This window comes from Artibeus jamaicensis, unplaced genomic scaffold, assembly GCF_021234435.1.
Source record: "Artibeus jamaicensis isolate MK-2021 breed Jamaican fruit bat unplaced genomic scaffold, CSHL_Jam_final contig_240, whole genome shotgun sequence".
Taxonomy (NCBI): domain Eukaryota; kingdom Metazoa; phylum Chordata; class Mammalia; order Chiroptera; family Phyllostomidae; genus Artibeus; species Artibeus jamaicensis.
In genome coordinates, this window is record NW_026521506.1 from 24,884,167 (window position 1) to 24,898,621 (window position 14,455).

At 41.2% G+C, this 14,455-nt stretch overlaps 1 protein-coding gene across 10 annotated transcripts in view; it reads left to right on the forward strand.

Annotated features, from left to right (window-relative positions):
- The first annotated feature begins 373 nt into the window (after window positions 1–373).
- Window positions 374–14,455, forward strand: part of NEXMIF (neurite extension and migration factor) — a 199,248-nt gene continuing 185,166 nt past the window's right edge. For 9 of the 10 annotated variants that reach the window (XR_008391052.1, XM_053662385.1, XM_053662388.1 and 6 more), the window contains exon 1: window positions 374–912. The gene's annotated coding sequence lies outside the window, so the exon portion shown is untranslated. Of the gene's footprint in view, window positions 913–10,762; window positions 10,843–14,455 lie in introns of all 10 variants that reach the window. The other variant, XM_053662389.1, reaches the window with a different exon arrangement.

Consider the following 14,455-nt stretch of genomic DNA (forward strand, 5'->3'; position numbering starts at 1 on the left):
ACAGACGGACAGAGTGGGAGGGGGGACATAGGGAAGAGGCCTTAGAAAGGGTAGAGAAAACGGGAGAGAAAGGGAGGACAGTGGCGAGGAAGGGAGGTAAAGGGGGAACGCGTCCAGCAAGAACAGCCAGATTGAAGGAAACAATGGCAGGGGCAATAGCGATGGTGGCAGCCGAGGCAGTTCCACTCTGGGCACCTTTCTGAATGGGCAGTGGCAGCTCTGGGAGAAGAGGAGACCAGGCAGCGCCCGCGGAGGCTGTGAGAAAAACGGCGGAAGGAGGAGGAGGGGGAGGAGGAGGAAGAAGAGGAGGAGGAGGAAGAGGAGGAGGAGAAAGAGGAGGAGGAGGGGGACGAGGCAGAGGGAGAACCCGGGAAGGAAAACCAGTAGCAGCAGCCGCAGCAGCAGCAGCAGCCGTCGCCGCCACCACAGCAGTAGCAGTAGCGACAGTAGCAGCATTTAGCAGTAGCTTTAACGGGGTAGTGACAGTGGCAGCTTCCCTCCTTCTCTCTCCCTCCCGCCGAAAGCCACTGTACCGCACTGAGCGGGCTCCAGCGCCAAGCGCGCAGCCGTCTCTCGAGGTAGCCACGGCCCGGGCTAGAGCTGGTGCGGGCCAAGCGCAGACCCCGGGCGCAGCTGGCAGCCACTGAGTCACTGAGCTCCAGGTCCAAAGCCCAACAGCTCTGACAGCATCTAGCAAGGCGGCGGCGGCGCCTGAGGGAGAGAGGCGCGTCCACCTGGCGGGCCTGGCGCATGGAGCTCAGGCAGAGGTGGCGGCAGCGGCAGCAGTAGCAGCGGCGGCAGCTAGAGCAACGGCAGTGGTGGCGGGAGCCCAGCTTTAACTGTGGCCGCGCTCACTCCAGTGGCCGCTGCCTGAGCCCGCCCGCGACGTGCACCCAAGAGTCGGCCTGCGAGGTGAGTACGGGCGCTGCCACGCAGCCCCCTGGCCTCCTCGCCGGCTCTCCAGCTGACTCCGGGTGGCGGCGGCAGGGGGCGGGAAGGATTGGGGGAGGCCGAGACAGGAGAGGAGGAAGGGCAGACGAAAGGGAGGGTGTCGGTGCGAGAATGGCGAGCGTGTGTGTCTGTGTACTAGGTAGCAAGGCCGCGGGGGCGCGCGGTCCCGACTCGCCCTGACAGGCACTGCAATCTAGGAAAGGCCTCTCTCTCTGCTGGCGCCGGGGGGGAGGGGAAGCAGGCGGCTGGAGCTTCCGCGCTCACACGCACAGGGCCAGGCAGCGGGCACCAGCCAAGTGTTGCCTCCTTTCGGGATGCTGCCCAAGAGACTCTGGCCAGGGAATGGGCATGAACACCGAACGCTTCGGCGTGAGCGGGAAAACCCACGCGGCAGCACGATCCCGGGCCCGGGCAAAAGCGGCAAAGGTGCGAAGCACTGCGGCCCGCACCCCTTGAGCCTCCCGCACGCGCGGCGCTGCCCTGCGGACCACAGAGCGCCTCTGAGCACGCGCCACTCGACTGGGGCTGCGGGTGATTTTCAACTAGGGGCTCTATCGAGCTTCACTCAGCATGTCACCATTGGGGGCATTGCCCCGAGGCCCCTTCCCTCTCAGGAGGGCAGTCGAATTGCCGCGCTCCTGCGTGGCTTCTGGAGCTGCGCTCTGCCATGCCCCGCCACACACATCCGCTGGAGTCTGGCACACCGGGTGGAGTGGGGAGGCCGTGAGCCCGCGCGGGGATCGGGGCCCGGCTCCGGGAAAGTGTGGAAAACGCGCCGCTGAGTTGGCGCCGTTCTGCTGAGGAATCCAGTGGTTTCAGCATGACTGCTTCTGTCGGTCGGATTCATGAGAGACTGAATCACCGGCGCAAGGTTTTCTGTCTTCTTCGAAGTTAAAAAAAAAAAAAAATGGCATCCCCATTTTGACACCAGCACACTTGAATTTTCTCGAGTTTCTGGTTGCAGTTTGGAATGAGTGGGTTTCATATTTTGCTTCTACGTTTTGGCTCCCAGCACGTTGTTGAATTCTGTGCAGTATACTTAGCTATGTGGCCTTTTCCTAACATTCCATTTTCTAGATTGTTATCTGAAAAGACATGATTTGTGTGTACGGCTGCCTAGGGTGTTTTAAAAAGCATCTAAAGCACTTTAACCCGGGATTTGAATATCTCTTCGGTTGTTTTTGGTGAAGCGGAGTGTGCTGAGAGTCCTGTAATATTTGCCTTGGTGAGAAAGGTGCTCCAATGGTTTTCCCTGAACTGTAGAGATCATTTGAGTGAGTTTCCAGGGATAAATCTCCCTTACATCTTTTATACATACGGCAACATATGACCAAACGTTTTATTTACAGCAATGACGCTGTCATGGCTGAGGAGAATTTACACTTACTTAAAAATATTTTAGAAGGGAACAAAAAAGCCCTAAGTAACTGTCATTTTACATATTAACTGGGAACCCTGCTAATCAAATAAAACTGGCTGAGTGTCTGAAACTCTATCCCAGTGAAGTATGTGGCTGTGAATATAATTAACCATCTGTCTAGTGAACAATTTAAATTTGGGCTGGTACATTTTTATTACAGGGTCTAATTTCTTGAACACTTGAACATTTTACCCAGCAGTAACAACAAAAACGTATTTCTTTACTAGGTCAAAGATTTATTTGTGTGGTAGTGGGATTTCCCTTTCTCTCCCCTCACCTCATCTTTCCTAGTCCCCACACTCCTTGACTTAGGAGGTCAAAATGAGCCTCTTGCTTTTGCAAATGGCATATTTACAATACAGGAATTCAAAGCAGCCAGGGCAGCTAGTGATTAGACATTTTTGTGACTTGGAAATACTTTCCAATATTTTACCTCTCACAGAACCTGTATAGATTGCAATTGAATTAAAAAATATATAATTTTTATGGACATGTGTACAAATGGAGTAGGGTTATTCAACAAATTTAAACTTGAAATTTAACTCCATTTTCCTTTTCTTATTCTAATTACCCACTTAGCTTTCCCCAACTGTCCTTTCACCCCCCCCCACAAAATCATATCCTTTTATTATTATAACCAATTTTTTTAGGTTAACAGTATTCACATTTGTGATTTTAACAGTATGTTGACAAACTGCTCTTCCTTTGTAAATCGAAAGTGTAAAATACCATAACATGAAAGGACATTGTCCATGTTAAAAATTTTTCCCTCTCATGTGATTTTAACCAAAAATTTATTACTAGGAGAAAAATAGATTTTGGGTGGAGATTAAATGGCCCTGGAAAGATTAGATTTCAGAGATTCTACTAGATAATTGTTGCTATAACATAACATAACAAACATAACATAACATAAGTAAAATTAACCACAGATTGATTGTTCAGTATTTTCCTTTAAATGACTAATACTTTAAAACAAATATCTGGCTAAATAACAGCTCTGATAAATGGGTAACAATTATTGTGAGAACCTGGTAAAATTTGATGTGTCAAGTTTGTTAAGTAAATCAACCTGTTCGGTGAATAAATCTTTAATGCATCAGTGCTTTTTAAACACACACACACACACACACACACACACACGCAAATATATAACACCCTGTTGTCAAAGTCAAACAAGTACAGAACACTGCTACTTTCATTCTATTTCACCCAGTCCTCTCTTTTTCTTTTTTCTACAATCTTCTAGTTACCTGTAAACTTCCCAGAGCAGAGAGAACTAAAGACGTGGTAATGTTGCCTGTTTAGGAGGTGGGAGAAGAGAGATGAGAAAAGTGATAAGTGTTGCATTTTAAACATTCAAAGATATGCTCATGGATTTCTGACAATCATTGTGTAGGTCCTCATCTCATGGAAGTCTTTGCTTTGGAGATGGACTAGCTTTACCAAAGAAGCATTAATTGCAGTTGCTCTGTTACTAAGCATGGTTCTAGTGAATACTTTTTTTCTCTCCAAATCCTTTAGTAAGGGGGATAAAAGAGATTCTAATTGGCCTTTTACCCTGTTACATATCTTTACATGTATTTATCTGCTGGCACATACATGGTTTAAGTGTTCTGTACTGAAGTAAGAAAAAAATAAAGGACCAAAGGAGATGATAGGGAAGAGAAATGATACACTAAGGAGTAGGTCATCTTGTTTCACTGTTTCAACCGCTTTTGGTTTGATAGGGAAAGCAGGTTTGGACATTTTAATTTTTTTCTTCATTTTCCCCCTTTTATCTCCTCCAAAAAATTTCCCATCAGCTCCCTAATTGACAATTTCTCCACCTTTTCGAAACCAGGGTCACAGAGTCAGGCACAAAGGACTTGTTGGGCTCTCCATGCCACTTCTCCAGGGCTCCTTAGAAACAAAACAAATGGCACTGGACAAGACTACACCCAAGGGGCTACCTTTAATTTAAGAATTTTCCGTCACGCAGAAAACTCTGTTTTAGGCAGAGATGAACATTCCTCTCCTCTCAAACAATACTGGCTTTGTGCAATATTAAGCACATCACAACCTTGCAGAAATCTTGTGTGGGGTGGGGTCAGTCAGTGCAGGGTAGGGGAAAGATGCCTTTTAGTGATGGTAGGGCCTTTTCTGGACCAGCTACAGGTAAGGGGTGAGGACCCTCTAGTCTATCTTCCCCTGGGTCCCTCATTGACCACAGTGATTTGCAGGCCTCTGCTTGGGAATGTGCTCTTTTTTAAAAATCTTTTTTCCTGTGGATAAGCAGTGTGCCCTGATGTCTTTCTCTGCCTGTTCTCTGGTGGGGAAAAGAACTGAGGTCTTCAGGATCAACTACTAAGCACCTAATTTTTAATTTTTCTAAAAGGCACTTTAATAGATCATCTTATACTTCCCAGTGAGATGATTTTGTTATAGACAATTATCTACTATTTTTCTCAAACACCTTCAAACCCCATTTAAAAAGTTATACCTCTCCCCCTCAGTAGCCCATCAGTATTACAAGACTAACTTAACCAAGATGGTGCTTCTAATATTTAACTTGAGGGAGGTTAGAGGTTAGTGACCAAAACTATACTGTGGGCCTGACAGCTTAACTAGCAGTCCCCCATCCAGAACACGCGTTGATTTTCATTTTGTTTGTGGGAAATTAAGCATTTTCTCTATGGATAACTATAAATAGTGTGGCCACATGTTGTGGCTTATACCTGTTGTCCCAGGACATTTATTTTACCCTTAAATGTGTACCAGTTTGGGTCCAGGCTGGGTAGCTCAGTTGGTTAGAGCATTGTCCCAGTATGGCAAGATTGCAGGTGGACCTCCAGTCAGGGCTCATACAAGAATCCACAAATAAATATGTAAATAGAGCAACAAATTGATATTTCTCTCTCTCTTTCTACCCCCCTTCTCTCCCTCTAAAAATTAATTTAAAAAACTTGATGGGGGAGGGATAATGAACTATCAGGGTTTCTATTCCCTTAACTGACTCAGCCTATCCTTTTCCTAGCTAAGAAGTCTTTCTGGAGGATAAGAACTCCCAAAATGATTCAGGCTTTGGGTTTGGCAGAATTGGACACCCCTCCAAAATGCATGTGTGTGCGTGTGTGCACAAATTCACAAACACATACATAAAGACGTGCTATCTGCATGCTGGAGAGTGGCTGCTCTTACTTTCATGAAAGACTGGTGATAGGTAATAAGCCTAAAGCGTATCAGGAGGTACTTAGGTTTAGAAAGATCATCCTGACAATGGTAGTTGTAAAACAATAGGGTGGTATCAACAGGAGTGCGAATTCCTTTTAGGATATGTTTTAGGCAGTGCACAGGTGCTCTGGCTGGTATCGCTCAACGGATTGAGCTCTGGCCTCTGACCCAAAGGGTTGTTGGTTCAATTCCCAGTCATGGCATATGCCTGGGTGGTAGCCCAGGTGCCCAGTAGGGAACATTCAAGAGGCAACCAATTGCACATCAATGTTTCTCTTCCTCCCTTTCTCTCTCCCTTGCTATCTCTCTAAAAATAAATAAGTAAATAAATAAAGTACACAGTTAACTCTCTGTCCACAATAATTTGCATGTGTTCTTGCAAAAAATATCCATATATATATATATATATATATATATATATATATATATATATATATATATATATAACAAATAACATATATATGCCAAATAACATTTATTTCCACTTGCCTTTTCTGTAATGGACAAGATAATCTTTTAAACTGTCTTCCAGTCCTAAGTACCTGTGATTTGCTTTCACTGATCTAGGGCAGGATCCAAAGGAAACTATGGCCCATAGGCCAAATGTGCCTGCTACGGTAAAAGAAATCATGTAGACAAGAAAAAAATGTTGAGTCCATATGGAGTTCCTTTTGAAAATGTTTTCAAGCTTCCCCTTTGTAACTGAGCTTTACTTAGGCCAATGCTAAGATGAGTCTACATTTTGTGAGCACATACTTATCAGTTGATATCTAGGGTTTGAGAGATTGTCCAGAACCTGGTAAAGTGGCAGGGAATGACCCAAAAAGTGAAATCTATGTGTGAATTTGTTTGTTTGAGCCAAAATGTCAATAGTGATCTTTTCTTTCCTGCGTAACTGAAATTTTGTGGTGCTACCACATTTTTTTCTGTCTTCCTCTCCAATATTTGCCACGTTATTCCAGGCATTCATGATTTATTAACCCAGAGACCAGTTTTTGCCACTTGCTTGAACAGAGACCTCCTGTCTCTTTAGTTATTAAATAACTGCAACACATTCTGAAAGTGTGTGTTACTGAGTAGGAAAATAAAGTGAGCCATCACCATGTAGTTTAGTGGTCCCTAACATTTTTAGGGGGCATGAACTTTTGTGAAAATTCAATGAATGCCAAGAATACTCTCTTCAGAAAAGTGCACATTTACATATATGACACTTGCATACATTTTTAGGAAATTCAACCATGCATTGTGAGTTAAAAACTCCTGCAATAGCCTTTGCCTAGTTGTTACAAGAATTACTATTGCTTGGCTGTCATGGTCATAAGTATCCTGAAATGGAAGCCATGAAAATGACTCTCTTCAAAAAAATCCTGTTATTAGTATACTTATGGGCTACAGCTCTCAGCTACTGTTGTGAGCATTTTTCTGCTTGGCCTTCACAGGCATTTTTTATTATGAAAAAGAGTCACTTAGCACTCACTTTGATATTGCTATTCTCACCAAGAAAAAGCCAAGGCTAGTTTCCCCAAATCCTTGACTTGTCAACTTTCAGATACCTACAAAGGTCTGTTTAGCACTCACACTATACAAGTTCATTATTAATATATAAAATAGATCCTGTAAAAGCTCACTTGTGCTCACCCACCCCATCTCTTGCTCTCTTTCATCTATTTCCCTATCTCTATGTATTTCTCTTAGTCAATTATCTTGACAAAAATTGGCAATTCTTGCCAGCACTGATTGTTAGGTATGGTGATGGAGTCATGTAGGGAGGCGGTGTCCAGATATCTTCATGAGGACCCTTAGGACTCATGGGCCTTTTGGAATATCAGCCATCATGGAAATGTAGCATCATATATTAAAGGCAAATTTTCTTAAGCTCTGCAAACACGAACATATGCCATATCTATGCTTTGCAGTTGGGGAGGTAGGAACAGGTGATGTTCCTGTCCATAAATAATGTTTATTGCCTGTCTCTTTGTTTCTTGTCTTAGCAGTTTGGAGTATGGCACAGTATGAAGTCTAATAGAATCCTGATTCTGGAAGGGCCTATTAATGATCATTTCTATTTCAATTTGGTAAACATTTATTGAACACCTATTATGTGCTAAGCACTGGGATACTGGGGACAGAAAAAATAATAAAACATATTCTCCTCTCTTACATGAAATTAGCTTTGTTCCTGGCTGGGCTTTTTTACCATCTGTACTAATTTACCCTACCATTTTTCTAATTCCATGCATTTTCTATTATTTCTATATTCTCCTTCTTAGAAACTAAGTATAGATGCCTTGTTTTCCCAACACAGCATGAAATTCCTTAGCAAATAGGTATTTCTAGCTAGGTTGAGACATCTCCAGCCTCCATGGCACAAATGTTTCTATTCTTATTTCTGCATTGGCTTAGCAGGTCCCATTTAATAAGGAGTGATATATTTCTTTTTTGGCAATTTTGAGGCAAGATTTCTATCATTGGAAATGTGGAATTGCAAATAGAATTAGCCATGATGTATTGACCATTGACTTAAGATTATAGTACAGAGTTATTGACTTCTGACAAATGAATTGAATGTACTCTGCAAAAAGCCAGTTGTCCATTTTTCAATAGGTTAGTTTTTTAACCCCTGGTTGGTGGTTATATTCATTTTCTATTGCTGATGTAACAAATTATTAAAAGCTTAGTGGTTTAAAAGAACATAAATTTATTATCCTACAGTTCTAGAAGTTAGGAATCTGAAATAGATCTCGCTGCATTAAAATCAAGGTATGAGCAGGGCTGAATTCCTTTGTGGAAACTCCAGGAGAGACTACATTTCCTTGCCTTTTCCAGCTTCTAGAGTCTGCCTGTGGGTTTTTGTTTTGTTTTGTTTTATTTTTTTGGTTCATGGTCTCCTTTCATTCTCAAAGTCAGCAGTGGTGGATTGATTCCTTATATTGCATCACTTCAATCTTGCTTGCATTGTCACATCTCCTTTTCTTACACTCATTCTTCTGCTATCTTCTTTCACTTTGAAAAACCATTGTGATTACATTGCATCTACCTGGATGAATAATACAGGATAATCTCCCCCATCTCAAGGTTAGTTGATTTGCAAATTTAATTCCATCTGTAATCTTAGTTCCCTGTGGTCCATAAAACCTAACATATTCATAAGTTCTAGGAGTAGGTCATGAACTACTTTGTAGGGTCATTACTCTGCCGGTCTCAGTGACTTCATCTTTTTTTACTGTTGATACTATTACAGATGTCCCCCATTTCCTCCCCATGTTTTAACAGTGACTTGATTTTTAAAAATTTGAAATCATTGCCCTGGCTGGTGTAGCTCAGTGAATTGAGCACGGGCCCGCGAACCAAAGGATTGTGGTTCAATTCCCCGTCAGGGCACATGCCTGGGTTGCAGGCCAGTTCCTAGCAGGGGCCAGTTCCCAGCAGGGGATGCACGAGGAGCAACCATACATAGATCTCTCTCTCTCTCTCTCTCTCTCTCTCTCTCTGTCTTTCTCCTTCCTTTCCGTTCTAAAGATAAATAAATAAAATTTAAAAAATTGAAATCATTATAGATTGATAGGAAGTTGAAAAGACTGAAAGGTTCTATGTACCCTTCACCCAGTTCCCCAAATGGCTACATCTTACATAACTATAGCATAAGATCAAAACCATGAATTTGACATTGAACAATGGATGTGATTAGTTCTATGCCATTTTATTACATTAGATTTATGTAACTACTACCACAAAGATAAAGTACCATTTCATCACCACAACTATATCTCTTGGGCCAGCCCTCTATTGTCCTTATAGTCACACTTGTCCCCTTCACCCTCACAATCTCTAACCCCTGGCCATCAATAATCTTTTTTCTAAATGTATAAAGTTTTGTTGTTTCAAAAATGATATATAAATGGAGTCATAAAGTATGTGACCTTTTAAGGTTGAGTTTTTTTCACTTAGCATAAGACCCTTGAGATCCATCCAAGTTCTGTGTATAGACAATGCATTCTTTTTTACTGTTGAACAGTATTTCATGGTGTGGATCTATCACACTTTGTTTAATCATCTACCTGTTGAGGATATTTTGGTGGTCTCCAGTTTTTGGCTATTATGAATGAAACTGTAGATATTAGTGTACTAGTTTTTATATGAATATAGTATTCATTTCTCTGGGGAAAATGTCCAGAAACATGATCTCTGGGTCACATATTAAGTGTGTGTTTAGTTCTTTAAGAAACTTTAAAACTGTTTTCCAGACTGCCTGTACATAACTTATCACAGTCTACTAATATCAACATTTTACCTATATGAATACTCCTTGCCACTTTTAAGCCTTTTTATCTTTTCTCGTTTATAACATCATTGTCCTAAAAATTTCCTCTGCATAGTATTTTTAGAGCTACATCAGACAATGTTATAATTTTTGCTTCAGCTGTCAAACGTTAATTGCGGAAAGTCAACAGGAGCAAAAAAATCAGTGGTGTTTACTCTTACTTCTATTTTTTTGTTCTTCTTCCTTCCTGATATTCCAAAATTCCTTTATGCAAGGTCTGTCTGGAAAATGTCCAGCCACTGTTAATATAACGAGAATGGATTGTGCGACATTGATGTAACCTGGCAGCCAAAGAGAGTGGACTGGAATGCACATGCATGAACAATGACGACTTCCCTGTACTAGTCAGTGGGGGTGGTAGATGCCATTGAGTGAGCATGTGTACTGTGTGGACATCACATTCAAAATGACTGAGGGAGTCAAGCAGCAAATCTGCATTAAATTTTGTGTTAAGCTTGAACATTCCTTTGTGGAAACTATTTGGATGATTCAGAAGGCTGCAGCTATGAGCAACTGGTGATTGACAGCATCATCATGACAACACACCTGCTCACATATCACAATGCAGAGATTTTGGTGAAACATCAAATCACCCAGGTGACCCAGCCTCCCTGTAGTCCAAATTTGGCACCCTGTGACTTTTGGCTGTTCCCAAAACTAAAATCACCTTTGAAAGGGAAGAAATTTCAGACTGTCGATGATATTCAGGAAAATGGGATCAGGCAGCTGATGGTGATTGGGAGAACTGTGTGAGGTCCCAATGTGCCTACTTTAAAGGGGACTGAGGCATCATTATTTTATGTACAGTGTTTCCTGTATCTTGTATCTTCTTCAATAAGTGTCTCTATTTTTTATAGTGCATGACTGGATGCTTTCTGGACAGACTGTATATACAGAGTCTGGCTGAAGTAACACCTGCATGAGTGTGGTTGTTAAGGTAATGATATGAGTGTAGTGATTTATAGTTTTAATTTGAACATTTCACCTAAAATGTCATATAGTGTGCTTGAGTGTGATACCATTGTTACATAATTACATGCTTATGATTTTGTAATAAAAAAGAGATGTTATTTGTACTGGAATATATATGGGGGGCTTCCTATAGTCATTCTTTTAATGCAGGTTTGTTGGCAACAAATTCTCTTAGTTTTCCTTTATCTGAGTATTTCTTGATTTCCTCTTCATTCCTGAAGGATATTTTCAATGGATATAGGATTCTGAGTTGATAGTTATTTTCTTTCAGCACTTGAAAAAGGTATTATTTTTCTTCTGACCTCCATGGGTTCTGATGAGAAATCTACTGTCATTTGAATTGTTTTCTTCCCCCTTGTAGGTAAATATCATCTTTTTCTCATTGTTTTTAAGATCTTTCTTTTTTAACATCTTTAGTTTTCAGAAGTTTGGCTACGATTTACCTTTGCATTGATTTCTTTGTGTTCATCAGTTTGGAATAGTCTCAGCTTCTTGAATCTGTAAGTTTATGCATTTTACCAATTTTGGGAAGATTTCAGGCATTATTTCTTTAATGTGTTTTCTATAAAGCCTTCTTATACTATCATGTCAGGCCTCCTCTGATGACAGGAAAGTTACATATTTTTTTATAGTCTCACAGGTTCCTGAGGCCATTCATTTTTTCACTTTATTTTCTCTGTTGTTTAGATTGGATAATTTTTATTCTTCCATTTTCAAGTTTCTTGATTCTTTCCCAGTCCTCTCCATTCTGCTGTACAGCCCATCTACTGATTTATTTTATGCTTTAAAAGATGGTGCTTTATTACTTTATCAGCATGCTTGGCACATCCACCTAGATGTTATCTCAAAGTCAACATGTCCCAGATCCAACACACCACCTCTGACCCCACCTCTGCACTCTGTGACATGAGCAACAGCCCACCTTATCTCACAGTTGTCCCATCTCCCGTCAGCTTCACCTTGCCTATGTCCTGTATTCCCATCTTCACCCCTGCCCTACACCAAGCTCCTGCCCTCTCTCACCTGGACTACTGCACTGCCCTCCTCACCAACTTGCTGTGGGCATGTTGATTTTTTAAAATTTCAGTTATTTTAGTTTTCATTTCTAAAATTTCCACTTGGTTCTTTCATGTATCTTCTATTTTTTCCTGAGATTTTCTATTTCTTGCTTGTTTCGAGAGAGTTTGTAATTGCTTAATGAAATATTTTTTATCATGACTGCTTTAAAATCTTTGTCAGATAATTCTAACATCTTTGTCATCTTGGCTTTGGCATCTATTGATTGACTTTTTTCATTCAGCTGCAGATCTTTCTCATTTTTGGTATGATGAATGATTTTTTTGATAGAAATTTAGATATTTTTGTAGAATGTTATGAGACTCTGGGTCTTATTTAAACATTCTGTCTTAGCTAACTTTCTCTGATCCTGCTCCAGCAGGGGAAGACAGTGTGCCACATTGTTACTTTCAGGTGGGTGTAAAAGTCCAGGTTCCCAATTCAGCCTCTGTTGACACTTGGAGAGCAGGGCTTCTCATTATTGCTGGGTGAGAGGTTGGAATTCAGTCACATTTCAGTGTTTGGTAACCATCTTTTGGTTAGTGGATGCCATATTGTACAACATATATCCAGAACTTTTAAAAAAATTATTTATTTATCTTTAGAGAGGAAGGGAAGGAGAGAGGGAGAGAAATATTAATGTATGGTTGCCTCTCGTGTGTCCCCCATTGGGAACTGGCCTGAAACCCAGGCATGTGCCCTGACTGGGAATTGAACCACAATCCTTTGGTTCACAGGCCCATGCTCAATCCACTGAGCTACACCAGCCAGGGCTATATTCAGAACTTTTTATCACTATTCTGGAAAGACTAGGGGTTCAGAAGGGAGCCCAATCCTGTAAGAATTGAAATTAGATACTATGGCCCACGTAGAATAAGACAAGGGCCTACTTATTGAATTTGAGGTCTATGGCTGGGATTTAGTTCCAAAACCTGGGGTAGTATGAGTACTACAGACATTTGAACACAGGGAAATCAGCTGGACAGTATGGAACCAGTAGAGTTGGTAGAAACTATAGATACCATACTATTAACTAAGTTTTTCTTCTGAACCCTTTTAACAGAGATGGAGTGACATGCTGCAGATTCTTGTACCACTCCATTTTGTTAAAATGAAAGCCTCCTCTACGGGGAGAAGGTAACTGGCTTATTCATAACAACAAACTCCATCTCTGTGACCAAAGTAATTATTGGTTGAGGAAATATTAACAAAAAAGAGTAGGTTATGAAAGGGATGTTCATTCAGTTTATAGAATCTAGGGTTTATTTGGCATCTTGGTGGCCCCAATGCTTTGATCCTCAGCCAAGTGGGGGGCATTTTGGAAAAAGCTCTTTCACAGAGTTCAGTGTTGACTTGTTGGCATTATTGTTCAAGGCCCAGAGAATCAGTAGACCCTATTATGTACCTTCTTTGTACACTGGCATAACTGTTGCCTTCTCAGTCTCTCCTTGCTTAGACTCATAGGGCTATCCTCAATGTAAGTACACTGTTCTCAATTTCCCTTAAAGGTTCTCTGTATTTGTGTATACATCTGTGTGTGTTTGTTTTTGTGGGCTGCCTATGTACCGTACTGCTCGGCAAGGGAAAAGATGTACCCATTGCCTGTTGAATGTGTTGTATATGTGGTATATAAGTCACATTGTTGTTTTTCATAGAAAATTCTGTATTTGAAAAGCTGTAGCCACAACATATTAAGATATTTCATAAATGACATAGTCATATTTATTTGGCTAAGTAGGTGAAAGGAAGGGAAATGGTGCCAATGCTATAGTGAGTTTTCAGATATATGAGGCTTGAATTAAAACTAGACAAAAACACATACTCATCTGAGGAAGAAGCAGTTTGGAAGTTAGGCTGTAAAGAGAGAGATAAGCATGCTTTATAACTCAAAGCTAAGGTGTTGGGTGTTAAATCCTAGACCATGACTCACTTAGATTCTTCCATATGTGTATTTGTGGGGAAGAGGTGAGTGTGCCTGGTTTGTTACTCAGAAATCAGAAATAATGTAGTGGGAGCAAGCAAAATCCCAATTTGTCATTTTGTTTCTGAAGAAAGCTCCAAATACACCACTTAATTTTGAAAACAGTGGTCACCAGTTAAGAAGAAGAGCCAAAGAATCAGGATAATACTATGCAGATCTGGGTAGAGAAGCTGGAATCGGCCTTCCTTGCCATTGAACTCACCCTTCCCTATAAGCCACTGCTGTTTTTTGACTAATTTCAATAATGCTTTGGTAGCTGAACATACACATATTTAGCACCCAAATAGATGGAAAGACCCATTTGCTTATTACCTAGATAAAGACCTATTTGTTTATTGTTTATGTTGGTGATATCATGATGTTGCTGACCCCAGGGATTCATGAATCAAGGCCAAATCACTTCTAGCCAAACACTGAAAGATGCTGAAAAGCAGGTAAGTGAACTAATCTCTCCTTTTTTATTTTCACCTCTGCCATTCTACCTTCAGGTATCTTCTAGCACTAAATACCATCCATTAATGGAGGCCTAAAGTGGATGCAG